Source organism: Eretmochelys imbricata, chromosome 13 (genome assembly GCF_965152235.1).
Source record: "Eretmochelys imbricata isolate rEreImb1 chromosome 13, rEreImb1.hap1, whole genome shotgun sequence".
NCBI classification, from domain to species: domain Eukaryota; kingdom Metazoa; phylum Chordata; order Testudines; family Cheloniidae; genus Eretmochelys; species Eretmochelys imbricata.
This window is the reverse complement of record NC_135584.1, coordinates 37714414-37721355: the sequence shown is the minus strand read 5'-3', so window position 1 is coordinate 37721355 and position 6942 is coordinate 37714414. Positions and strand designations below refer to the sequence as shown.

Below are 6942 nucleotides of genomic sequence, written 5' to 3'. Positions count from 1 at the left end.
ACACGGGGTGCAGGAGGGAGGGGAAACTGATGTATGTGTGTGCAAGGGAATGTGGGGTGCAGGAGGGGGGTGGAACAGGTGTGCATTTGTGTAGGAGAATGTGGGGTATAGCAGGGAAGGGGATATTGGTGAGGTGTGTATGTGAGAGGATCCCTGCTATACTGAGCCCCTGCCCCACTCCCTGCAGCACAGCTCCCCATAGCAATGCACCAGGGCATTGGGTTCAGCACTGACTGCTAGTGGACAGCTCCCTCTACTGAGCGCCCTGCCCCACTTCCCTGAAGAACAGCACCCCCTAGCATCATATTGGAGTATTGCAGTCAGCGCTGATTCAGAGAGGAGAGCACCCCCCAACAGACTCACCACCCTGGTTCCTGCAACACAGCACCCCCTAATGCCACCTTGGGTTCAGAACGGACCTGGAGGGGAGAGCAACCCCTGCTGAGCCCCCTCATCCGATTGCATGAAACAAGGCGCCCCCTAGTGCCATTCTGGAGCATGGTGGTCAGCACTGACTGGAGGGGAGAGCACCCCCTACTGAGCCTGTACCTCACACCCTGAAGTCCCACACGGGACCATTTTTTTAAGATCCATGGTCTCCTTTAACAGCTAAGTCAATGCTCTGTCGCCTTCATTTTTGCCCCAAACACCATTTCTAATGATGACCATTGGGGTTTGCCAATGGGTGATGTCATTACTTGCTTGAAAATACAGCAAATGTCGACAGTTTAATATGAGTGGCACTGGGGGGAGAGAAATACACGAGGGGGAAGAGGCGAGAGCACAGAGACAAACGCAGGAGGGACGCCAGGTTAAAAGAAGCTGCAGAATCACAGAACATCAGGATTGGAAGGGACCTCAGGAGGTCATCTAGTCCAACCCCCTGCTCAAAGCAGGACCAATCCCCAATTTTTGCCCCAGATCCTTAAATGGCTCCCTCAAGGATTGAACTCACTACCCTGGGTTTAGCAGGCCAATTGCTCAAACCACTGAGCTATCCCTCCCCCCAGAGAGAAAGGACACACCAGAGCTGAGGGCAAAATTAAACAGAGTGGAGCAACGATGCCATAGAAACAGAGAAACTGCCAGAGATGATCAGCACTGGGACTCATCTAGCTCAGTCTCCCACCATGAAAGGCAAGTTCACAAACTCTGCAGCCAGCAACTCTGGGATGATCTCCCATAGGGGACATTTACCGCGAGTCCCTGCCTGTTTGGGCTGGCATCACACTGGAGCCAAAGCCACCTCCTGTGTGAAATGTTTGGCTGGGGGGATTTAAGGGAGATCTCAGAGCATGGAAGAGAGCAAATGGGAGTTGCTTGAAGACCAAGCCACGCACCCCAGCTGCAACACACTCCAGGTAACTGTATCCAGAGGGGCAGCTGCAGGACGGGTCTGTCACCTGTTTCAGTCTATCTCTGCTGCTCTTCCTCACTACAGGGCCAGGTTCCTAGCTGGTGAAAATTCCCATTTCACCCCATGGCAAGTGAGTCCTTCATGCCACAGAACAGCCACTCGCTCCTTGATGGTGGCCTGAACTGGCAACACCAGGGGAAGGGCAAAAACCTCTGCAGGGGACAGTTCCAGTATTGACTTTCCAGAGCATTTTTTTTCCCTATCCCAGGTCACTTAGAAGTTGAGTTTGACCCCAAAGTGGGAAGTTTTATCCCCTTCTGATCTGTGGAGCACCCCAGTTGAAATCCACACCTGCGCAGTGAGGCCAGCATGAGGACTAGACACCAAAGTCCTCAGATGGGGGCTTTAGAAGGACTTCCTGTGTGGGCTGCAGGGAGTTAGAAGATGAGGAGGGGACGCTAGGAGCAGGACTCCTGGGTTGTAGGGTTGTAACCCCAGCCCTGGGAAGGAAATGGGGTCCAGTGGGTAAGATTGGAGGTGGGGTGGGGCTTCTGGATTATTTTCACAGCTCTGGGTGGTGAGTGAGATGTAAGGGGTGAGGAGGGGATGTGAGTCAGGTCTCCTGGGTTATGTTTCCAGCTCTGGGGGGTAAGTGGAGTCCAGGGGGTTAGAGCAAGGGCATTTGGTTGCCAGGACTCCTGAGTTCAGGTCCCAGCTCTTGGAGTTGAGCAGGGTCAAGTGGGATAGAGCAGAGGGGGAGAGGCTGGGAGTCAGGGCTTTTGGGCTCGATTCTTCTCCTGGCACAGGAGTGAATCTTGTCCCAAATGCCCCTGCAAAGATCATCCACTGCTTCTCTGCTCATTAATCATTAACACCAGGGTTCACCTTCAGGGACACAGGCTGAGTGAATGGAGTGTGTGAACCAATCCCAGCTGACTCATTTCATCCTGGTGGGGCTCCCATATCTCCCAGAGCTGCGGGTTCTCTTGTTCCCCTTTTTCCTCTTCCTCTACCTGTTGACGCTGTGTGGGAACCTGCTCGTCCTGCTGGCGGTGGCCTGGGAGCACCAGCTGCACAAGCCCAAAGAACTGGTTCCTCTGTCACTTGTCCTTCCTGGACATGACGGTCTCCTCAGTGGTGGTGCCCAAGGTGGTGGCCGGCTTCCTGCCGGGCAGCGGGGACATCTCCTTCCAGGGCTGTGTGGCCCAGCTCTTCTTCTTCCACTTCCTTGGCTGCACCGAGTGCTTCCTCTACACGGTCACGGCCTATGACTTCTTCCTGGCCATTTACAAGCCACTGCACTACAGCGTCATTATGAACCACAAAGCCTGCCTGTGCCTGGCAGTAGTGACCTGGTTAGGAGGCTCCCTTCACTCCACCATACAGACCGCACTTACCTTCCAGCTGCCCTATGGCCAAGGGAATAGGGTGGGATACATCTTCTGTGATATTCCAGCTGTTCCGAAGCTGGCCTGCGGGGACACGGCGCTCAACGAACTGGTGACATTTGTGGATATCGGCTTCCTGGCCTTAACATGCTTCCTGCTGATCCTGACATCCATTGTCTACATCGTCTCGGTGATAATGAGGATCCACTCAGCCGAGTGTAGGCGCTGGGCCTTCTCCACCTGCATGGCTTATGTCACCGTGGTGGTGACCTACTATGTGCCTGGGTTATTCATCTACCTGAGGCCAGGATCCTGGCACCCACTGGATGGTGTGGTGGCTGTATTCTACACCACGTTGACCCCACTCCTGAACCCTCTCATCGACACGCTGAGGAACAAGGAGATGAAGGATGCCCTGATGAGACTGGGGGGCAGGAAACTGCTGGGGCCCTGAGCTATGATTATCCTGCTTCTAGCAGGAGCTTCCTGAGAACTGACCAGGGAGAGAGGGACTTGGAGAAAGAAGTCAGGCCTCCCCTGTTCTGCCTCTGTTCTGTGGAGGAGCTGGGGTCAGTGGCTTGGAGTAGGAACAGCTGAAAAGTCCATTGTTCATTCTCCCCAGTCCTCACTCACTTTCACCAGGCTGGGGCAGAGGGTTGGGGTGTGGACTCTGGGCTGGGGGGGGTCAAGGGGTTAGGTGTGTGTGGGGGGGTTCTGGGCTGGGGCAGGGGGTTGGGGTTCAGGGGAGGTGCAGGTTTTGGATGGGGGTGTAGGCTCTGCGGTGAGGCCAGGGATACGGGGTTGGGGTGCAGGAGGAGGCTCAGGGCTGGGGCAGAGGGTTGGAGCACAGGAGGGGTTGAGGGGTGCAGGCTCACAGCAGTGCTTACCTTTGGTAGCTCCTGGTTCAGCAGCCCAGAGGAGTTAAGGCAGGCTCCCTGACTGCCCTTGCTCCGCATGACTCCCAGAAGCAAACTGCACATCCCTTTGGCTGCTGGCAGGGTGGGCAGGAGGACTCTGCACACTGTCCATGTCTGCAGGCGCTGCCCCCGCAGCTCCCATTGGCTGCAGTTCCCTGTCTCCAGCCAATGAGAGCTGAGGAGTTGGAGATTGGGGTAGAGTGTGGGAGCAGCATGCAGAGACCCCCTGGCCCTGGCCACCCCTGCACCTAGGATCCAGACACGCTGCCACTTTCAGGAGCCACACGGAGCCAGGGCAGGCAGGGAGCATTGTGCAAAAATGTATACAGGTAGGGTCTTGTATGAAAGCTTGTAGTGGTCTGAACTGGATGGTCAAGCTGAGGTATGAATATAGACTGTGGTTATGAAACTCTGTCTTATGCTCATGACTGGTACTACAAATCCCAACTCCACACAGCAGGGATTGGGGGGTCCTCCCAAGCCTGTTGTGTACACAATACAAACCCAGCTAGGGGCTGTCACGGCTGATTCCACACTCTGGCACTTTGGAGCCTGCAAGGACTCCAAACATTAATATTTGCCACTCCAGGCTGGTAATGCTGCCACCACCCAAGTGAAAACATTTCCTTTTGCCAATTGTAGCAGGACAGTCACCCCGCTCTGGCCCTGAAGGGGTTAAAGTCCAGCCCTGGGAGAAGGCTGGGGCTGAGAGCCAAGAAGAAGAGGCTGGGAGGCAGCCAATCAGGGCCAGGCTGGGCCCTATAAAAGAGCTGCCGGGCCAGACGGCAGGGAGTCGCTCTCCAGCCTTGGAGGGAGAAGGGCCTGACTGCCTGGGAACAGAGGGTACCTGAGTCTGAGCAGTGCTGGAGAAAGGCAAGAGGAGCTGGGGAACTCCAGCCTGGCAACTCCCCAGGCTGAGGCCTTGGTAAAGGCCTGAGGGGGAACTAGGGCTCCAGAGGGGCAGCCTGGGGATAGGCAGAGGCAGCTGGTCCAACCTCTTTGCCAGTGATGGGAGGCCATTGCAGACATCAGTCTGCCCCAGTGAGCGGGGGCTAGATGATGACTTGGAGTTTATTAGAGTTAAAAGGGAAACACTGAAACAACGTGAAACTGAAACAAAACTCTCTCTCACACACACAGGCCTCTATACAACCCCCCAGGAACATGCGGTCCAGGCAGACGGGGACATAAAATGGAGGCTTCTGGAATTGTTGTAAAATGCCATAGAGTCTATGGCCGGATGGGACCATCAGCACAGCCAGTCTGCCCATCTGTATCTCGCAGGCCACCAACCCCTCCCAGCATCCTCCCACTAAAGCCAACACATGAAATTAGACCAAGACATTATATCCACAGGCAGAAAACAGGAGTTACTGAGGTGCATCATTTCCTTGGGTGGAGGGTCCCTGCACTGGTGGGGGTTTGATTTAGTGAGACATATCCAGGTGGCCATGGCAGAGGAAGGCCAGAAAACCCCGCCGTCACTGCCTGGGGGGAAATTCCTTCCCAGACCCACATAAGGTGAATGTGGCAAGACCTATTTATCTAGGTTGCTCTCATCGGCCAGCTCTGCGGCTGCCCTGATTCAGAGGTGCTGCTATGACTCCAGCGATGCTGATGGGGGTCTGGCCATGTTGACACCAATGGAGCTCTGGTGGATTTACACGAGCAGGGATTACCTACTGCTACTTTAGCAACGGGCTTCCCCCAACCTTAGCTTGGCTGCTGCCCTGCAGTCCCAACCCAGAGCCCCCTATAATCTGAGCCCTGGGATTCTCCCCACAGTGCCTGGCCTGTTTGAGCGTTGCCCTGCCGGGTTTTCACCACTAGATCATGCTCCATGCAGACTCATCCCAGTAAAGCTCTGGAAGCTGCCAGAGGCACGTTAAAAGGATCTCTGTGTAGCTAGCAGCCACACAGCCCTGGGTAGCAAACGCCAGGCACTGAGCGAAGAATCCCGATGGGATGCCTGCTCTCCCCTGCTGACAGGGCCTGGGAACGGGACACCTGGGGCTAGGCTTCGCCTGGATTTGCATCAGACAGTTAGCTCCCAGGAGCGTGGTGAGCAGCGTACCCAAGGGTGAAAATATCATTCAAATACTTGGCTGACTCAGGCACTTTGCCACAGCAGAGACAACAAAGCGGCTGTTCCTCATCCCGGTCCCCTGACAGTGGTGAGTGTGTCTGAGCCGGGGAACGGCTTTTCTTTAGGGACAGAGGGACTGCCAGACCAGGTTAACCCAAGGTCCATCCAGCCCAAGCTCTGATCTGAGGCTCTGGTACCAGCTCTTTCATAGGACGCACGGTACAAGAAACCCTACAGAGGGGAGCTAAGAGTTTATCTGCCTCTAGTGGGTCCTTTCTCCCTAACCTCTCCCAGTTTGGGATCACCTCATTCCCTGATCAGGAGAGGATACCCCCCTTCCTGCTTTGTACAACCCCCCTGATTTCATGCTGGATGTCATCTGTGCAGACGCTCTGGACGTGGACTTTCCTGCGTGGGCAAGTGTTGGAACTGGAACTGAAATCATGCAATAGACACACGGGCCAACAGGGTCAGCTTCCAGCATCGTTCAGTGGTTTGTGACACTCGGCATCTCTCCAGCACACCCTTCCTGCATCCAGCAGGCTGATGATGGGTGACAAGAGGAGAACCAGGCTAGATGGATAATGTGCAAGAGAGAACAGTGGTGTGTATAGGGATAGATAGAGAGATAGATAGATAATCTATAGTGATTGGTCAGGAGGTGACAGACTGGTAATCAGGCTATTTATCTACCTACATTAGCAGGACATTGTTCACAGGTGAGGTGAGAGGAGACAAGATGAGAGGAAGGACGGTCCAGCAGTGAAGTCACGAGCCATGAATCTGAGAAACCTGAGTTTAAATCTCCTGCTCTGATGCGGGCTTCCTGTGTGTCTTTGAGCTGTTCTGTGCCTCAGCTCATAGGCTGTAAATCCAGGGATGCTAAACCCTGGGAGAGGTATTTTGAGGAAAAAATACATTTAAAAGTCTGAGGTTGTCACATGCAACAGTCACAGGGTCTAGATAGATACTGGAGGGGATGAATAATCGCTGTGCTTTGCCTTGCAACGAGGGGCCGGTGGGAGACTAGTGTGAAAGGACCTCTGAGTTATGGTGGCATGTTACTCCATTGAACTGAGTGTGGGAGAGAGAGAGAGACAGAGAGAGAGACAGACAGACAGACACATACTGGGGTAACTTCTGCTCTGATTCGCGCTGCTCTAGCTACTGTTGCTCTGCACAGGGGGGAAGCAG

At 54.6% G+C, this 6942-nt stretch overlaps 1 pseudogene; it reads left to right on the top strand.

The window, feature by feature from the left end:
* The first annotated feature begins 2265 nt into the window (after positions 1-2265).
* Positions 2266-3199, top strand: LOC144273242 (olfactory receptor 10G6-like; annotated as a pseudogene).
* The last annotated feature ends 3743 nt before the right edge of the window (positions 3200-6942 follow it).